The sequence below is a fragment of the Muscardinus avellanarius genome (genome assembly GCF_963383645.1).
Source record: "Muscardinus avellanarius genome assembly, chromosome: 5".
Lineage (NCBI taxonomy): Eukaryota > Metazoa > Chordata > Mammalia > Rodentia > Gliridae > Muscardinus > Muscardinus avellanarius.
The window spans coordinates 109,710,048-109,731,794 of NC_137790.1; the positions used below are offsets into that span (position 1 = coordinate 109,710,048).

At 34.5% G+C, this 21,747-nt stretch overlaps 1 pseudogene across 1 annotated transcript; it reads left to right on the forward strand.

Moving 5' to 3' along the window:
- Nucleotides 1–177: 177 nt before the first annotated feature.
- Nucleotides 178–922, forward strand: LOC308263586 (V-type proton ATPase subunit E 1-like; annotated as a pseudogene). Its single transcript has one exon. The product of its transcript is annotated as a V-type proton ATPase subunit E 1-like (transcript).
- The last annotated feature ends 20,825 nt before the right edge of the window (nucleotides 923–21,747 follow it).

Genomic DNA, 21,747 nt, shown 5'->3' on the forward strand with positions numbered 1-21,747 from the left:
ACCGAAGATTTATTTCATTATTGTGTATTCATATGGAAACTATAAGTTGTAATTAATTTATGCTTAGTGAAAATAAACGTCATAATATGGCAGGATTTTCTTCTCCCAATCCTTCTGCCACTCCATTTCCAAACTAAACTCAAGCCTCTATCCCATCTGCCTAGTATCTTTTTAGCTATGGACCTCAGTGATGCTGGTGTTCAAAAGCAAATTAAGCACATGATGGCTTTCATTGAACAAGAAGCCAATGAGAAAGCAGAATAAATAGATGTGAAGGCAGAAGACGAGTTTAACATCGAAAAAGGTCGTCTTGTGCAAACCCAAAGACTGAAGGTTATGCAATATTATGAGAGGAAAGATTAAGCTGATGGAACAGCAGAAGAAAATTCAGATGTCACATTTAATGGATCAAACAAGACTCAAAATCCTTCTAGCAAGAGATGATCTTATCACTGACCTATTAAATGAAGCAAAACAGAGACTCAGCAAAATGGTGATAGACAAAACCAAGTACCAAGTGCTGCTGGATAGACTGGTCCTCCAGGGTTTGTACCAGTTGCTGGAGCCTCGAATGATTGCCCATTGCAGAAAAAAAGATTTCCCAATGGTAGTGCAAAAAGCTATCCCTCTGTGCAAAATTGCTACCAAGAAAGATGTTGACGTCCACATTGATCAGGAAGTCTACCTACCTGGGGAAATAGCTGGTGGAGTTGAGATCTATAATGGTGATCAAAAAATAAAGGTTGCCAAACACCCTGGATAGCTGGTTAGATCTCATAGTACAACAGATGACGCCAGATGGGGAGCCTTGTTAGGTACAAATGCCAATAGGAATTTTTTGGATGAAGGCATAGGAGAAGCTCTCCCCTTCTGCTTTTCAAGAAGCAAGATGCCTATGCTAGCATCTCCTTTGCTGTCCTAATAGTGGCCTATGCTTGTCAGCGGATTCTCTTCTGTAGTTAACACCCTTGGTCTGATGTTATTAATGGGAGAAGGCCCCCTTGTGTGATCAGGACCAGCCTCTAGTTACTCTCCATTCTTACAGCTCTCATTTGGCTCTGCAGCATGAAGGGGAGGAGCCAGGTGGCGCTGCAGGAACCCCCAACCCCTTGCTCTTCCCTGCTCCAGGTGCCCAGTTTTCAGGTCCTGGGAACAGTGCTCCTTGAATGTGGGGTGTGGATTCCCTCTTGGAGTAGTGCTTCACCTTACCTATTTGGGCCTGTAAGTTTTCCTCATCTGTAAACATGATTGAAAATACAAGCCATGAATATTCTTTATTTATTAAAATGAAAGGTTAAAAAGCTTCTTAATACTTGTCTACTCAAGACAACACTTATATATACATATATGTACACAAACACTCTGTTATGTAAGTGATTGATTCTGCAAGTTCCTGTCCCTCCTCGTCTCAATTTTCTAAGTGTGCTCATAAATATCAATTTTTTCATAATCTTACAGAGCTGTACAATCTTGCATAGTAGTCCACAGTATGGATTAATCAGAGGTTATTTATCTGTGTCCCTACTGGTAGACATTTAGTAACTATAAAGTCATTTTGCTATTACAAATATTGCTACTGTCAATGTGTATGGCTTCTTGCCATTTTAAACATTAATGTCAATGTAGAGATTGACAAGTAGAATTATTGAGCAATTAAACATACTATAGTTTAATTTTTTATTTTTATATGTTTTTAAGTTTATGTTTTAGTATTATTATCATGATACTCAAAAGGTGCTTTGACATCCCATGAATATAAAAAAAAATAAGAAGTTTGAGCTTCATTATGGCTATTCATTCCCAAATCTACTTCTCATATTTTTTCTTAAATAAGTTATCCAGTTCAGGAAAATCTAATACTTTGAATATTTTTGTATCTTTTCTTAACTTATAATATTTTCTCTCATCTACTCAAAAAAACCACATATATTTTGTTTAGGTTAAATTTAAGAATATCAGCTGATCTGAAGGCTTTTCAGTCCCATCATAGTGTGAATTTTTGGTATCTTCCCTTTTTTCTGCTTTGTTAAAAAGAGAAAGCCTACAGAATAGGAGAAAAAGTTTTCCATACCCCTCTGACAGTGAATTAACACGTAAAATATGTAAATAACTTCAACACATCACCAAAAAAATCCAACAAACAGCCCAATTAAAAAGTGAACAATTCAATTGAACTCACCCTTCCAAAAGGAAATACAAATAGCCAGAAAATATATATTTCATATATTTTGACCCTTCTGTTAAATATATGATCCTTCTTAAAAGAAATACAAATAGCCAGAAAAAAATGTTCACTTCACTAACAAGTAGGGAGAATAAAATCAAAAATATACATTTCATGTATTTTTTTTAGAATATCAATAATCAAAAATAAAAACAATAATAAATAATGGCAAGAATGTGAGGAAGCATGAACACTTCTACACTGTTGTTTGATTTGTTTATTAGTGGAATTACTATGGAGATCTGTGTAGAGGTTTCTCACAACAAGAAATGAAATCACCATATGATTCTTGCTGTATCATTCCTCAGTATTTTTTTTTAATTAAAGTTAAAATACTATAGTGATAAATTAATACTCATGTTTATAGAAATACAATTTATAATAGCTAAGCTATGTAACCAATCCAGGTGTTTGTCAACAGATGAACAGATAAAGAAAATTGATATACCTATACAATGGATTTTTTTTCTCAGCCTTAGAGAAGAACAAAATAAAGCAATTTGCAAGAAAATAGGTGGAACTAAAGAACATTATGCCAAGTGAGATCAAGTAGTAAAATGTTTTTTATGTTTTCTCAGAAAATCTAAGAATGTCAAGAGTCTTACATTTTCTCTCAAATGTAGAAGGCAAAAAGAAAATAGAAACCTAAGAAAACTTGGGATGAATGAGGAGAAAAAGCAATAGAACAGTGACAGGAGATTGTGGAAGGCAAGTAAAGAGGGGCTAATGAAGGCTTGAGAAAGGAAACAGTTGAAATAATGTTATTTCCATATAAAAGGGGAATTTCCACCAGTCACTAAAAAAAAAAAATGGGGATAAATGAGGGGGGGATAAAATGAGATGCAGAGGGTAATACACTAAGTGATATGTGAATGTATGAATGCAACACTCTGAATATCACTATGATGGCTATTTACAATGTACCAATAAAAGTATGTAAAAAAGCAAAGCAAAACAAAATTAATAAGATTTATATTTCTACATATCTTTTTTCCAAGTGTATACATTTTTTTTTAATGGTACAGGATGTTCAAAGCAGAAGACAAAACCTCCAAATCTGGGGTAAAGTTTGTACATCTTGACATACTAAATATCAGGCCCAGTGCTTTAGTTAATATATATCAGTTAATCACAATTTTGTAAATATATATTAAGTCAAAGTCATTTTTAGGAAGCTAAAATCTTTTAACAGATAAATTTTCATTATATTTGGTAGGTGACAAACTTGAAGGTGTTTAAATATCAAAAGAAGAACTCGTCTCCAAACCATAAGAATTCTGTCACCAGGGTTATCTGACCCTTTTTTTTTTAAATGACACCTATTAATTGAACATGTTTATAAAATATGACATGTATTTAGATACATGAACACAATTTGCAATATGCTAATCTAGGCCATCATCATATCTTCTACCTCATTTTCTGTGATAATCATTTGATCTAAAATCCTTAATGTCATTATGAGAAGTACTTAAATTAACGCTAGCCTGGCATGGTGGTGCACGCTTGTAATTCCCACGCTTGGGAGACAGAGACAGGAGGATCGCGCAGGTTTGAAGCCAGCCGCGCTGGCTTAAGAGACCCTGTTTCAAAAATATAAAATAGGTCTGGGAGTATAGCCTGGAGGTAGAAGGGCTTCCAGGAACCCCAGTACCACCCCCCCCAAAAAAAATTAACTCTGGTAGCCATCACACAAAAATGAATAAAAAATATATATTCTTGAGATCTCAAATCTATTGTTTCTTTAGAAAAAACTATATTGAATATAATTTAAAGCAACATGCTTGTAATCCCAGTACTTGTGAGGCTGAGACAAGAGGATCACAGTTAGCAGACAACCTCAGTTCCTTAGTATGACCTTCCACAACTTAGTGAGATCTTGTTTCAAAGTAAAAAATACAAAATAGGACTGGAGGTATAGCTCTGAGGTAGAATGCTCCTAATTTCTATTCCCAGTACCACACACAAAAAATTATTTAGAATAGTGACTAAATATTCATATAAAATTTGTGGGGAAAATGTTTGAAATTATAACCATGAATGCCAAGTATTATTTTTAAAAATAATCTATTTTCTAAAGTAATCAATCTTTACTAAAATTATCTATTTTACTTTTTGCAGTGGAAACACAATGTTTTCTCTCCAAATGCCAAAGGGACTTAAAAAAGCAATCCTCTACTGTGCATACACTATATTTTTTAAAATGCTGAATTATTCCACCACTACCCATTTAGAAGCACAGAATAGAGTGATCAAAGAAAATTACCATAAAGAACTGTGAAAAAAATAGATGTACTGAAAAAATTGTATTTTTAAAGCTTTAATAAGCTAGATCATCGTGTTTAACTGTTTTTATGACAATAATGAACATTTATTTACTCATTGAAAATAACACTATTAATACTCTCTCTTATTATTATTATTTTTTTGTGGTACTAGGGATGGGACCCTTCTACCTCTGGGCTACACTCCCAGACCTATTTTTCTATTTTTAAAATTAGGAATCAGGATCTCTTAGGCCAGCGAGGCGGGCTTCGAACCTGAGCAATCCTACTGTCTCCACCTCCCAAGCACGAGGATTACAAGTGTGCACTGCCACGCCCAGCTTAATCAATACTCTCCTAAAACACATTTTCTGGGAGAAGAACCATATTAGACTTGGATTGCATACACTCTATTTTTAATCTCCTTTTAGAAAAAGAGATTCTTATTCATGAACTGAATCTTAAGAACTTTTGTGTTTTGTAACTTTCAAAATAATAAACAATAGCCTTTGATCCTTAGAAAAATCATTAGGGCTATATTATATCCTGCTCAAATTCTTATGTTGAAGTCCTGGTCTCTGGTACCTTATAATATGACTATAGTTGTATGTAGCATTTTTTAGAAAAGTGGTTATTTTTAATATACTTTTATTGGTGCACTCTAATCACATAGCATAATAAAGTTCACTTGATAAAAAACATACATTTATGAAGTACTTGGTGATCTTCCCTCAGGCTCCAATCCTACTCCCTCCTCTTCCCTTTACATGATATTGAGATGAGCATTGATATTTTCACATATATATATATATATATATATATATATATATATATATATTTTTTTTTTTTTTTTTTTTTTGCAGGTCTGGGGATGGAACTCAGAGGCATTTGGCCTCCAAACTACACCCCCTGCCCAATTTTTTATTCTTTATTTTGAAATATGGTCTAACTGAATTGCAGATGGCCTCAGTAAGTAGCTGAGCCTGTCCTCGAACCGTGATTCTCCCGTCTCAGCCTCCCAAATGCTGGGATTACAAGCGTGTGCCATCACACCCGGCTGTATACATAATTTTTAAACTCTTCCTTCATCAAGTTATTCCCCTCTCCCGTACCTCCCTTAGATCCCATCCATTGCTCCACTGAAGTTTCTCTTGTATCTCAGTTTCTCTCTAGGTTCCAAAAATTAGAGAAAACATATTTCCCTTCCCTTTTTGTAAATTTTTGTAATAAGATGTTTTATCTGCTCAACTTCCAGGATGTTTCTTGGATTGTTCTAATAATCATTATATGCATCTTTGGGATGATAGTTCCATATTAATATCCTTTAATTGTCATTTAACAGAAAAGAGGTTATTAAAGTAAGATAAAGACATGGGGGTAAACCTTGTATCACTATAACTGATGTTTCTATAAAAGGAGGATATTAGGACAAAAAAATAAATAAAATCAGGTGAAGATCCAGGGAAGAGACAGCCAATGACAAGTGAAAGAAGGCATTTTATTAAAAAGCAATAAGCTTCTATTGGATAAGCCACCTACATTATGTGTGTCATACCAATGCTATCAAGCAAATACAGCATGTGACTAAAACATTGTGACAAAATGAAACATTCAACAGATGGAACATAATAGTGTGGGAAGAATTCTTTTTTTTTTCCTTTTTGTTCTTTTTAGTAGTAAAGATTTAACCCAGGGGCATTCTACCTTAGCGCTAAACCACAATAATTTGTATTTATTGTTTAAATAGCTTTAATAATGCATTATAATGTAATTTATAATGAGAGTGACACCCATGCACAGAGCACATAGTGAACTTTGATCCTGCTCCCACTCTACCCTCAATTCAAAATAAAATAAACATGGATAGGCATGCATGACTATAATCTTTTGTTTTTATTCCCTTTAGAAAGATACCTAGGAATATTATAGAATGAGCATATGATGGATCTATTGCAAAATTTCTGAGGAATCTTCACACTGCTCTCCATAGTGGCTGCACTAATTTGCAATCTTATCAACAGTGTAGAAGAGTTTCTATTTTCTCACATACTAGCATATATTGTTTTTTGACTTCTTGATGATTGTCATTTTAGTTGGGTTATGTGGAATTTCAGTGTACTTTTTATTTTCAGTTCCCTGACTGCTAATGATGCTGAGTATTTTTAATGGATTTATCGGCCATTTGTATTTTATGTAAAGTGCTTATTTAGTTAAATGCACACTTATTAATTAGGTTAATTTTTAATATTAAGTACTTTGTGAATTCTAGATATTAGTTCTCTAATAACTGGCAAATATCTCCCATTGTGTAGGTTCATTTTTTTAGACTCTTGATTTTTTTTTTTATAAACAGAAACTTTTTGGTTTAATGCCATTTTATTTATTAATTCTTGTCTTACTTTCCTGAGCTTTGGATATCTTATTGAAAAAGTTTCAGTCACTGCCTATCTGATAGAATTTTGGATCTATGCCCTCCTTTAAGTAATGTCAAATTTCTGTTCTTATTTCAAGGTCTTTTATATATCTTTAGTTTACTCTTGTGCAAGGTGAGAGGTTGGAATTCCATTTTTTCTAGAAATAGATAACCAGTTTCCCCAACATAATTTGTTGAAAAGACTGTCTTTTCTAATGTTCGTTTTTGACACATTTGTCAAAAACTAATTGGCTATATGTTTGTAGATCTGTATCTGTATCTTCTTTCTGTTCCATTTGTCTGTGTTTGTGCCAATACCATGCTGATTTTATTACAATAGCTCTGTAGTGTAATTTGAAGTCAGGAATTGTGATGCGTCCTGCATGATTTTTATCTCTCATAATTGCTTTGAGTATTCTGAGTGTTTTTTTTCCCATATTAACTTTTGAACTTATTTTTATAATTGTGAAAAATTACACTTTTTATAGGGATTGCATTGACAATCCCAGGAGAATCCCAGATTCTTTTTGGTAGAATGGCCATTTTCATATTTATTCTGCCTATCCAAGATTATGGGAAATATTTTATCTTCTAAAATATTCAGTTTCTTTCTTTAGTGTTTTATAATTTGAATCATAGAAGTCAGTTACTTCTTTTTCTTAGATTTATGCATAGGTATCTTATTGTTTTTGAGGTTATTTTGGATGCAATTATTTTCTGGGTTTCTTTTTCATTGGATTCAACGTTTTGGCATATAGAAAAGTTACTTATTTTTAAAAATAAGTTTGTAGCACATGCTTCTTTCAGATCTTAATTTATGTGGAATAACTTTTACCATCCTTTCACTTTTAGCCTATGCATATCTTTACCTGTAAGGTGAGTTTCTTGTAATCAGCATAGAGTTAAATTATGTTCATTAACCTACATTGATTATCTTTGCCTTTTAATCAGAGAGATTAGAATTTTGACATTCAATGTTATAAATGAGAGATGATTTTTGTTTCCTGTAATTTTGATTTTATATTTTCTGTTTACTATGGTGTTATTTCTACTTTGCTTAGTTGCTCATCTGTTGTCATTCACCCCTTTCTCTCTTTCTGGTATTTATTTATTTTTTCCTTTTGTGTTTTATTTCTTTAAGTATTTTCTCTAATACCAGATTGATAGTCATGAATTATTTTAGTTTCTGCTTGAATTGAAAGCTTTTTATTTCCCCATCAATTTTGAAAGATATCTTTGCTGGATCAAGCAGTCTAGGTTCTAAGTTTGTAGGTTACCATTCTGAGGCACAACTGAGAGGAAAAGAATGACATTTTGTTTTCTCTCAGGTTTTGGAGTACATTGTACCAGACTCGCTTGAAATTCCTGGACAATCCCAGGAGAATCCCAGAGAAGTCCAGAGCAATTTTTATTGTTTTTTTTTTTCCAAATGTTGCCCATTTTTTTCTTTTGATGCATTGAATATTTTGTTCTTGAACTCTATATTAGTTATTTTGATCAGTATGTGCCACAAAGAAGTTCTTTTTTGATCTTGTCATGTTTGGGTTCTGAATGACTCCTGCATGAGGATGTCTATTTCTGTTTTCATATTTGGGAAACTCTATGATATTTCATTTAAGATGTTTCAAAAGTCCTTGTTTGTGATTCTAGACATTCAATTCTTATTATCCATAAGTTAGGCCTCTTTATATTACTCCATATGTCTTAAATATTTGGACATGTGTCTTATTGTCCTCTCTATATTACCAATTCCATGAATGGTTTTGAATGAGTTGTCTTCTAAGAGCAAAACTATTTTTCCTGAGATCTAGTCTGCTAGAGGGCATTTCTATTGAGGTATTTATTTCATTTATTGACTTCATTTTCCTCAGGGTCTCTTTGGTTCTTATTTAGTGCCTCAATTTCTCTACCGATATATTCTTTCATATTTTGCACAGCTTTTTGATTGTTTCTAATATCTTAGATTATATTGAACATAAATAATCTAAATTATTCTGGCATATTCTGCTTCTCAGTATTGGTGATTTCCACTGCTGTTAAGTTATGGGAGATTATTGCTTCCTTATTGGTTTTCAGTATCATGTTTTCATGATTCTCAAGTTTGTATCTATATTTTCTAGGCATTCTCTTTCTCTTTTAATGTGAGACCTATGTCTATTTGTTGTCTTTTTATAATAAGGTCTATATGAATAGTATATATTTTCCTCAATGAATCTGTCACATATATTCAGACTTTTAAGTTAGTTTACAGAACCTCTTTAACAGTATTTGAGTCTTAGTTCAAGCAAGCAACATTCTCTGATAGGCTACATCGTTTCTGCTTCCTAGGCCTAAACTTAGCAGGGCCAGAAACTATAATGTTTTATTCAGAGCCTGTAGCCAGCTGGCTGGGCTTTAATGCTCTAAGGACTCCTCTACTTTTCTGCTGGTTGTAAACACGTGAAACTTTTCTGACCATTGGTATCATACCCCATGGTTATGGGGCCGGAGATTATGACATTCTGAGCTTGTGGCCCAGCAAGAATAGCTTTGAAGCCCAAGGAACACCAACATCAATGCGTTGGTTGAGATCACATGGGACACTATTACCCACTAACATCTGAGATCCCAGGCTCAACCTCTACTTGCCAAGATGGTGTTGCATTCCCAGCCTGCAGTGTGGCTGTCTGAGTCAAACTGTCCAGAGACACTGCTGCTGCTCACTCAACTGCAATCATGTTGAACTCTGCTGGCCCTCTGCCTCCCTGCTTTCAGGACACAAATTCTGCCAGGGCGAGATTCAACCATTTTTAGTGTGGAGCTTAGGAAACTAATCATTTGAGATCTTGCTTGACACCAGCTTTGCTACTCGTGGCATGCAAGTACTGCCAGTGAGGGCTTACAGCCTTTTGAACTTCATGGTTCCTCAGTTATTTAACACCATTGCCACAGGTCCTCATGACATTATAGCAAGAACAGAGAGATAGAGTGAAAGCTTACTGTCAGCTCATGGTGGCAGAAGAGATAAGAACAGGAAGCTGCAGCAGATTGGCTGTCCCAGAAAACATTGTCCCAACCAAGTCCACAGAAACCCTTCTACAGCAACCAAGTCCTGCCTCCAACATGGCTACCTCATCTGAAATATGAAGTGTGTGGGGCATTTTAAATCTACACTAAAAATTGGAAATACCAAAATGTACTAAACAGTCTAAGGTTTTTCCTCTATGAGATATGCTATAGTCTTATTCTTTTTTTTATTTTTCTCTAGTGGAATATATGAGACTGGATATTTAAAAAAACATGAATTTGGTTAGCTCATTGTTCTGGAATTGCAGGACCATAACACTGATTTATATGTGGCCTCCAGTGAGGGTTTCATGGTTGAAAAAGGAAGAGCCAGCAGGAACTTACAGATAAGAAATACAGTACAAGAGAGACAGGGGAGAGTACCAGGTGGACTTATCATAGCCCACTTGCACCAATGCAGTCCTATTAGAAAAAGAACTCTATAGTGAGAAAAGCATTAATGTTGTAACCTAGCCTCCTCCTAGACACCCCAATCTCCATCAATGCTGACACATGGAGAACAGAAATTAACTTGAGTTTTGGTGGGTTAAAACCACATTAAGAGAGTAGAAAGAGTGATAATTTACTTTTTATTGTTTTAATGAAAATTATATAGACAAAAATGAGGCCTGTATAATCTGCTCTTCATAGTATATCTGATAGACCCCCTACCATTGGCATCTTCTGGGACTATGTGAGAAATGCAGTACATCAGGCCTCATTTCAGGTCTCTAGAATCAAAATGTACATTTTACCAAATTCCCTAGTGGATGATAAAGAACATTAAAGTTTAAAGAGCACCGAATAACAGAAGATACCTACTTATAAAATATGTAATAGACTTCTAATATTTTCAAGGTGTCAGTATTTATAAATTATTTTAGTCTATAACTGCTGCACTGCAGGCTTTGTTAGTGTTATTTTTGGGGTTTACATGATAAATTCCTGTTAAGATTTCATTTAGCTACAAGAATAAGAAAATGCAGCATTGCAGATATAAAATGTTATTGTCATTCCTTCAACTACTCAGTAACATTGCTACTGATTCTTTGATTATCTTAAAAAATTAGGTAATGCTGCAGAGTGACTTTTGCCTTCAAGCTTGGAAAAAGAGAAAAGGAATATACTAGCCATGGCTTTTGTTGTAATTAGAGAAATAGAAGATTTCCCCAAAGCATTCCCATCCCCAAACATATCTGCTTATTTATTGAGTGCTAAAAGTAGGTAATTTGACTACAAGTAGCTTCAAGGGAGAATGAAGAAGTAGGTATGTGATTCTCTAGGCAATACAGAGAAAGCTAATAAGAGAAGATGATTACAAATATCTTTGGAGTAGAAAAGTAGCAATGTCTACCACAATATTACAGATATACTTACTGTGTTTTACAGTTTTTAATTATAAATTATACTAATCATTTGCCCTACAAATAACAGCATGTCTAATATCACCACACTCCTAGAGTCAACATTACAGATTTTCTCTTACAGAACCTCAGTAACTTCTGTCTCCTATATAGTGCCAATGGTTTAAGTAATTCCTAAAAGTTTAATTAAATTAGTGATATGGGCACTAATATTATATAAACTATAAGTTTTTATGTGTCACAGACTAATCTCAGTCGGTTTGTAATTGTCCGTTCCCGGTCAAATCCTCAGAAAGATGGGGCAAAAGGCAGGTGGAGTTCTGCAGCCTCTTGTCTGCAGCAATTCTTTCTCCTTTAGGGACTGAATTTTCTTTAGGTCCCTAAATGACGACGCTTTGGAAAGAATCTGAGGTGGACAAAGGCTTCTTGAGCCAATGACACTTTATTATGAAAACCCCAAGAAATTTATACCCTTCCCCAGTAAAGTTAAGAGAAAAGGGGGGATGGGTATCTCTCAGCTGGCTGTTGGCCTTCGAAAGACCAACTTTTGTTTCTCTCCAAGGTCTTGCAGATAAGCAGTTCCAGGTGGCAGCCTCCCAGAATAGTCAAGGCTTGGGAGCTTCTCGGGGAATCTTCTTTAACTTTTCCTGGAACTTTTTCATCTTTTGGGCTCAGTTCATATAGCAAGTGTGGGGAGATGTGGTGATTCAGGTGGATGTGATGGAGTTTCTTCAGGTGTTGGCATCTTATCTTCTAAATCTGAAAGCTTAAGCATACTCACAACACAGTTTGGTAGACAAAATATCACAAACAACACCACAAGGTTCTTAGTTTAATTGTCAGATGTATTTCCTTAACTGCTAAGCACTCTTCTTTAGACAACAAGCCTATTAAAAACCTACTCATCTTTAATAATCCACTTCCCTGTCACAAACTCTCTGCAACCTGCTTTTAACTTTCTAATTCCTTCCTTTCCCAGTTGGGACTTTCTTATGATAAGCTCCTCTTCATGCAAAAATGCTTTTCTTACTCTTACGGTATTTCCTTTTCTTCATACATATATTTTTAGAACGTCTGTCCTTTATTTAGTCATATTCATTTCTAACTATGCGGTCAGTCAACAGTCTTTTTCTTTGGGTCTATTGTATTTGGGCAGCTAAGTTGTTTCTTTAAGGTCACACACACAAGGTTTTTTTTCTCTGTCTCTAGGCAGGATTTCAAAGGTAAACGATTACTTTGAACTGAGCTACTTTGCCGGAGTTAATGGATAGGGATGAAGGTCGGAGGACATTTGTGATTGCTGCAGCTGGGGTGCTTATCACAGTACCTGAATTCTGGCCAGTTTCTCATTATTATTGAGCAGAGCCAAGGACGTTTAGACAAATTATTAGAAAGTTTTATTTCCATGGACTCGATTTCATAGTCCTGATCTCACATCACTGGAGCAATTCGTGTAGAATAATAGTGAAGGGTATCTAAAAGTGGGGTGTACTTTGGCCAGAGACGATACCTCCTTCTCGGGGCTTTTTTGCCGATTAACTATGTGGAGTGGGGTCTCAACACATGGATGCCGAGGCAGCAGGATGTCTTGGCATTTATGTTTAAAGTAAACAGAAGCCGGCCGTGGTGGCGCACTCTTGTAATCCCTGCGCTTGGGAGGCAGAGACAGGAGGATTGGGCAGGTTTGGGCAGGCTTAAGAGATTCTGTTTTCAAAAATAAAATATAGGTCTGGGAGTGTATCCCAGAAGCAAAAGGAACCCCAGTACCATCAAAAATAAATAAATAAATAAATAAATGAATAAATAAATAAATAAAGTAAACAGAAGAAAATGTTTTGGAAGTGATTAGTCCTTCCTTCTAAAGAAGTGTGCTAACATGTGTTTATGGCTTGATTTTATTTTTTTATTTCCTTCTCTTCTCTTCTCTTCTCTTCTCCTCTTCTCTTCCCTCTTTCTCTCTCTCTCTCTCTCTCTTCTTTTTCTTTTGTGCTAGGGTTAGAACTCAGGACTTCGTGAATGCTAAAAAAAACACTCTACCACAAAGCAATGCTCTGGACCCCTCTAATATATTTTGAACTGCCTATGAAGAGATTCATCCGGTGAAGAAAAAGGGAAGTTTCCGATTGACAGCAGAAAGAAACCATGGCCTTCAGTCACCAGCCTTCAGTACCAACACCTAGAAGGCGACCCCTGAAAGAGTGAGATAGTAAGTGTGGGTTGCTTTAAGCTATATGCTGTGCTAATTTTAGTACAGCAGATAGCTAATACACACTGCATTTTTTTCCAAAAATATATTTTAAAGCTAGGCATATTGGTAATCCCAGTATTTGGGGGGGGTTGAGACAGGATGAGCACAGGTTTATGGCCAGCCTCAACTATTTAATGAGGCCCTCCACAACTTAATGGGATCCTGTTTCAAAATAGGGCTGGTGATGTAGCTCAGAGGTAGAATGTCTCTGGGTTCAGTCCCCAGTGTAACACACAAACACACACACACACACACACACACACACACACACATCAATACATATTGATATTGATATATGTAGATATATTGATATATAAAGATACACTTTAATATATATATATATATATATATATATATATATATTACCTGCTGAAACTTTAAAAAATAAAACCATTGTATTTATTATTTTAAAAGTAGTATTATACTAGCAATAACATAACAGTTCCAGAGCTCATTATAGCTATTGTAAACTAACTAGGTATAGCCTTAGTACTATTTGTCTCTAAAAGTGAATCTTTTTTCAAAGAAATTCAAGCCAGCCATGGGGGGACACCCCTGCAATTCTAGTACTTGGGAAATTGGAAAGGAGGGTGACAGGTTCCAAACCAACCTTAGCAACTTAGTAAGGCCCTCAACAACTTAATGACAACTTTTTTCAGAATAAATAATAAAATAGTGCTGGGGTGTAGCTCAGAAGTAGAATGCCTCTGGGTTCAATCCTCAGTGCCACACACATGCAACAACAACAACAACAACAACAACAACAACAACAACAACAAGAATGCATACATACATACATACATACATACATACATACATACATACATAATGCAAGGCGTTTTTGTGGTAATGGAGATTGAACACAGGTGCATTCTACCTCCAAGCTATACTCCCAGGCCTATTTTTTATTCTTTATTTTGAAACAGGATTTCACTAAGTTCTGGAGGGCATTACTAAGTAATTGGAGGTGGTAGTGAAACTGCTATTCTCCTGTCTCAGCATCCCAAGTACTAAGATTACAAATGTGTGTCACCACGCCAAAGCTATGCACAAGGCTTTTATAACAAAATAGGGACCTGATTCCTTGTTTGGATATGCTATCATTCTAATGACTAAATCTAAAGCTAAAATTATAGAGATTTGAAAATGTGGAATATATGTGTGGCAGTTTATATTAAATACATTCAAAAATTTATAAATACCAATCACAGGCCAAAGAGCAAGAGAACATTTGTTAGATTCTTCTCTCTCTCAATCCTTGTTTTACTAAATTTGGACTTATAGAAGATTATTTTATTTTTAAAATGTTTTATTTCTACAGTCAGTTAGAAAGCCATTAAAGTGAACCTACAAATCTTATGTCTGTAATACCGAGGAAAGTGTTCCATTTTCTGTATCAACATTCAGACCACCAGAATTGCAAATCTTATTCTATTTTTTTAGGTTACCTTTTGTATTCATTAAGTTCTTAGCACTTAGCACAATTTACATTTATCTAGCACAAATTGAAAAGGAAATCTTTTCAAAGCAAATGATTTTTGTGGCCTCAGTAAAGTGAGAAGCATAAATCCAATGGGGGTAACATTCAATACAGTTAATGCTTATTTGGAATATTGTACCTTTTTTTTTTTTTTTTTTTGGTGGTACTGGGGTTCCTGGAAGCCCTTCTACCTCCGGGCTACACTCCCAGACCTATTTTATATTTTTTATTTATTTTGAAACAGGGTCTCTTAAGCCTGCAAGGCTGACTATGAACCTGCGTGATTCTCCTGTCTCCGCCTCCCAAGCGCGGGGATTACAAGCCACTCCCGGCTGTATCTTTTTTTTTTTTTTTTAGTTATTCCTGGATAGCAGGAAAAAAACTCTCATTTTTATATTTGGAAAATTATTTATAAAATTGAATAGTTTGTCTAGTTTTCATTTTACTCAAATTATTGTATATCAGATACAATGCTAAATAATAAACTTCTGAGCTGAGGGTGGTATGTGCCTCTTATTCCAGCTACTCAGGAGGCTGAAGCAGGAAGATTGTGAGTTCCAGTTTAGCCTGGTCAGCTAAGCAAATACCTTGTCTCAAAGAAAAAAAAAAGTTTGGGAATCTAGTTCAGTGGAAAAGCACACATGGGCTTAATACCCGATGCAGTATAAAAAATTATTGACCTATGAATATGATTTGAATCATAAACATTTTCCAATTTCTCTTACATATATAATCAGCTAGTCTTACCAAAGCTTAAAATACAATCCTTCTTTTGGCATTTTCCTTATTTGCAATTGTGACACTAAATATTTCTCTTAAGTAGCATTTTAAAATCTTGGAATTCCTTGTCTCTCTTTACCTCACTATAGAAGTTTCTTTATTTTTTTAATATTTTAGGAAGATGTGTCATGGCTGTCATATTCTTAGGTGTATTTCTAAACTAGCAAAGCGGATGCTCACGAAATATTTGTTGAACTACAGACTTTTCTCATCTCAGTAGGATCATAAAGCTAAGTTAGCACTTTCAACATAAATTTTAATTCACAAATTATTAAATTGGTACTTTAGTTAATTATTTCTACAGGTGTCCAATTTAGCTTCTCAAGACAGCTTGCAAAATTATGTATCATTACACAAGAAACATTTAACACCTTTACTCATGAAATTTGAAATTCAAACGTGTTTGAACGTGTATAGTAGTAGTTTATTAAAGAAATAAGTTGGGAGAGGTTCAAACTCAAAGCAGAAATTCAGAGGGATCATTGTCAGCAGGAAATCGAAATACAATAATCTACCTCCAAAATTTCAGTTTTCTTTTAGTTATTGCCATGTCTTATCAACTCTAAAAAATGTCAGTGATAAATAATCTTTCCACAAGGGATGGACCATTCCTACAGCCCTTTCCTGGGTAAAGTACTGAACTCAGTAAAGCCGGATCGCTGCATAGTTCATTGCTAGAGTTATAGGTGCTTTATATTCCTAAAGCAAAGTTGAGTACTGCAAAGTAAAGAACAAATATGCATAAACTAAACTCATTATCACTTATAATTTAGGAGACTATGACTAGACAAAAATGCAATAGCTAGGAGTGGGTAATCAAGAATTATCCCCTTTGAAGTATAGTTATTTCAAATTTAAAAAGAAAGAAAAAGCTCATTATACTAAGGGATAATATAATTATATTTTAACTATGCTATGCAACACATAAAATTGAATTTCTAGAGAATATTTTAGAATGTTCAAAATAAATCCAGTATATTTATTTATCCTTTACTGTCTTATTATTGTTATTTTTTTATTTAAAAAAATTTTTTTGGTGGTACTGGGGTTCCTGGAACCCCTTCTACCTCTGGGCTACACTCCCAGACCTATTTTATACTTTTTATTTGGAAACAGGGTCTCTTAAGGCAGCACGGCTGGCTTCGGACCTGCGTGATCCTCCTGTCTCCGCCTCCCATGCTCAGGGATTACAAGCATGCGCCACCACGCCTGGCTCTTACTTATTATTTTAATTATTAACTTTTTTCTTGATAGTAGTTTATTTTTTCTTAATTTGAAAAATATTCTAATAAAATTAGCACATTCTCATAATAAAATTAGAAAGTAGGAATCATTAAAATAAACAAAGTAGCTGGGTGTAGTTGTGCATGCTTGTAATCCCAATACTTGGGAGGCTGAGACAGGAGGATCACTCAGGTTCAAAGCAAGCCTCAGCCACTTAGGTTAGTGAGGCTCTCAGAAACTTAGTGAGATCCTGTTTCCAAATAAAATATAAAATAGGTATGGGAGTGTAGCCCAGAGGTTGAAGGCCCCTGAATTCCATCCCCAGTACCACACACACACACAAAAAATCAACAAAGTTTCCTTATAAGACATTTCCCTGTATATTATTGCCCTTATTAAGTATGTCAATTGCTGGGTATGGTGGTGCACACATATAATCACAGTATTTGGAAGGCTGAGACAAAGGATCACAGGTTTGAGACCAGCCTCAGCAACTTAGCAAGACCCTCAGAAACTTAGTGAGATTCTGTCTTAAAATAAATAATAAAAAGGACTGTTTTTATAGTTCAGAGATAGAATGTCCCTGGTTTCAAATCCAAGTACCAAATAAATAATAGTACTAGTAGTAATAATAATAATAATAATAATAATAATAATGAAGAAGAAGAAGAAGAAGAAGAAGAAGAAGAAGAAGAAGAAGAAGAAGAAGAAGAAGTCACTGCATACCCTTCAGATGTGATATACATTTGCATGTACTATAAAATGATTCAAGTAACGGATACTATTTTATAAGCATTGTTTTTGAAAATTTACCTATTACTTTCTAAATATTCTATAGAAAATATTATTTTATAAAATTACTTTATTTACATCATGCAAATCCATTATAAATATAAACTTTATGTATTATAATTATCTTATTAAAATATAAATGTTATTCCAGGCATGGCACATGCTTGTAATCCCAGTACTTGGAAGGCTGAGACAGGGGGATCATAGGTTCGGGGCCAGTCTTGTCTACTTAATGAGGTCCTCTGCGACTTAGTGAAACCTTGTTTCAAAATAAAGAATATAAAAAAAAGTAGAGCTGTGGTATTGCTCAGAAGTATAAAGTCCCTGAGTTCAATCCCTAGTACCTAAAACAAACAAACAAATAAATAAATAAATAAATAAATAAATAAATAAATAAATAAATAAAGTAAATGTTTTATACTGGGCACAATAGCAACACAGAATGATCACAGTTTTGAAGACAGGGCTTAGTAACTTAGCAAAATCCTGTTTTAAATAAAAAATAAAATAATGCTCAGAGGGCACCTCAGTGATAAACTGAGTCTTGGATTGTTCTCCAGTACAAAACATATGCACACACACGCACACACACACACACACACACGAACACACAACACACACATACATACATACAAATACGAGGAGTATTTATTTTGTTTTTGTTTTTGTGTTTTTGTGGTACTGTGTATGGAACCCAGGGGCCTTCTACCTCCGGGCCACAACCCAACCTATTTTTATATTATATTTGTAAACAAGGTATCACTAAGTCGGTGAGAACCTCACTACGTAGCAGAGGCTGGCTTCGAACCTGCATGATCTTCCTGTCTCAGCCTCCCAAGTACAGGGATTACAAGCTTGCACCACCATGCCAGGCATGAGGAGTATATTTAGAGACAAATTAGTTACATCACTTACATAAAGGTATAACTAATTTTTCAGCATTTTACACCATTTTATTAATTTTACAGCATTTACATGGGTGTAACTAATTTTACAGCATCTGAATTCACATTTTTCTTAGTTGCTTTTGGAAGCTTCTCCACAAGCTCAATTTCTCACCCTCAGACCCCATCTTCGCTCTCTCCATCGCACTCTCAGGCCTTTCTTTCTTTCTCTTATTTTCTCCAATCCCCACACTGTTTATGCTATTGGGAAAAGAGAAAAATCTGGAACCACTGCTCCCTATAAAAACCCACCAGCTTTTTATTTGGGGGGCAGAGTATATGTAATCTGCTAACAAGCTGATGGTAAAAGAAAGCCATTGTTCAGGAGAAAGAAGGCCTCTCAGGCTTGAGCACTACACTTCTTAAGAGTTCTCTAGACATAAGAGAGTCAAGCTAATAATAATAAAGTGCTGCTAGCATTTCCAACATATCTTTAAGAGTATAATTCTCCTGTGTCTCCAAAACCAATTAATCAATTAAAGGCTTATTTATATCTACATGTAAATCTACAAATATGGTCATATATATGTAAATATGTGTACCCCTAAATAAGTACATATAACGTATTCATAATTATAACTACTTCTGAGTATTTTATTTATTTTTACAGAAAAAAAATTTAAAATAAAATGCCATTTTACTGCTGTAATCAGTACACATCATAACAGGAAAAAATTAAGCTTCAAAGTGACAAGACTAAGATTTATAGGGTGATAATAAAATATTTAAAATTTTATCAGATGCCAACAATAGTAGTAATAACACATTTGATGACAGGAGAGAAAGAAAGGAAATTAAATAAATGGAGAAAAAACAAAATCACCATTTATTTTGAAGCTAAGAAAAAATCGAATTTCAATATTTCATGGACTATTTATTTTGCTGACTGAAAAATGCAGGGTGATGTTATTTTAATCTATACTAAAATATGCTAGTTTCTCTGGTAATCAAATATGTCCTCTAGATGTAGAAATTTTCATGTGATAATTTTGTAGAGTGAAGCTAAATTCCTTTCTCTTCTATTATAATGACAGATTCATGTTTTCTTAAATTGTCTGCACATCACAAATGTTTCACGAGAATGTTAGTTTATAATTCATTATATTTAACAAAAAGGATATGAGGAGACTTTATAGATGGCTATTCTGGAGAAGAAAAGCCAAATACCATTTGACACCACAGTAGTCTGTGGTGGCAGTATGCCTGTATCTATAGCCGATAGAAATTGTTTTCTTTACCTATAATTATTTTCATTTGATATCTATCATGCATATGCAATAACTCAGGTTGATTTTTTAGAATATTTTTTGTTTTCAAATAAAAACAACTTGTAAATAATAAAAAATTCTATTTGCTTCAGAATTAATCCAATATAAAAAATCTTTCATATGGTTATAATAGACTCTAATTTCCTTTTTATACTATCTTCAGTAATGTATCCAGTTAAAAATGTTTTAGAAAGCCAGGCGTGGTGGCGCATGCTTGTAATCCCCACATTTGGGAGGCGGCTCAGGAGGATCGCACAGGTTTGAAGCCAGCCACGCTGGCTTAAGAGACCCTGTTTCCACATAAAAATGTATAAAAATAGGTCTGAGAGTGTAGCCCGTGGGGGTGTAGCCAGAGGTAGAAGGGCTTCCAGGAACACCAGTACCACCAAAAAAAAAAAATGTTTTAGAAAAATATTTATTTTTCTAAATAAATATTTAATTTAATTTAATTAATAAAATAAAATAAAATATTTAATTTAATTTAATTAATAAAATTTTATAATCAAGTCACAGTATTCAATGTTTCCATATTCTTGGTATTAGAAATGGATTTTGGGGAAGCTGTAAATAAAGAAAAATAATCAAGAAGCAAAAAGTAATTTGGCAAGGCAATTTACTTCTGCACAGAAAGGTTCAAATAGCACCGTAAAACCAGAGCAAGCAAATCTCCTGCGCAGTCCACACAGTCTTTTATCCCAGTAACTCATAGGCCACCATGCTGCCTCCAATGGCTAGAGTAAGACTCACAATCTAATTCAGTTGGCTGGTTTTCTCTGGGAAAATTTTACAAAAGGAGAAACATAAAGCCAGTACTTCCAGTAGAACATATAGACACATGTATAAACGTAACAAAACAAGAAACCTAAACTACAGTTAAAAAAGGAAAGCCTGCCAGTGTCTATGTGATCTTATTACTTCTAAAGAAAAGATAACTTTCCTTTCTTACATAGGGTGTTTTTGTTTTTGTTTTTGTTTTGTGGTATTGGGGGTAGAAACCAGAGGCTTTCTACCTCCTGGCTATATTCCCAGACCTAATTTATATTTTATTTGGAAACAGGATCTCACTAAGTTGCTGAGAGCCTCAGTCAGCTGAGTCTGGGTTCGAACCTGTGCAATCCTCCTGTCTCAGCTTTGGTATATACCCACAATGTAATTTTAGTCAGATAAAAAAAGAACAATATTAGATCATTTTCAGAAAAATGGATGGAACTCAAAAATATACTGAATACACACTGTCCCAAACAGCACGTAGATATATATATATTCTCTAATATGTGGAAGGTAAAGATTGGCAATAAGGGCAACATCAAATAGATGAGAAGAGACTTCAGGGAAGCGACTGAAGGTTACTAGGGAAGGGAAGGGGGTAAAATGATAAAGAATACAATAGTAGAAACAATGCTATGAAGATACACGAAATTGTCAATTCCAATCATGAAGACTCATGGTGAGGCTGGAGAGGACACAGTGGGGAAGGTAACGAGTTATGTGCATACATTTTTCTAGCATTCCTGGATTGTAATTGTGCCACTATGGAGATGGATATGCATGTATTAATATAGTATTATGATTTAATTTCTTTTTGGAAGACATTCAGAAATGATATTGCTATGTCTTATGGTAATTCCATTCCAAATCTTCCGAGAAACCTCCTATTCAACATAGTAACCTCAGCAGTAAAACAGAGGAAAGGAATCAGAG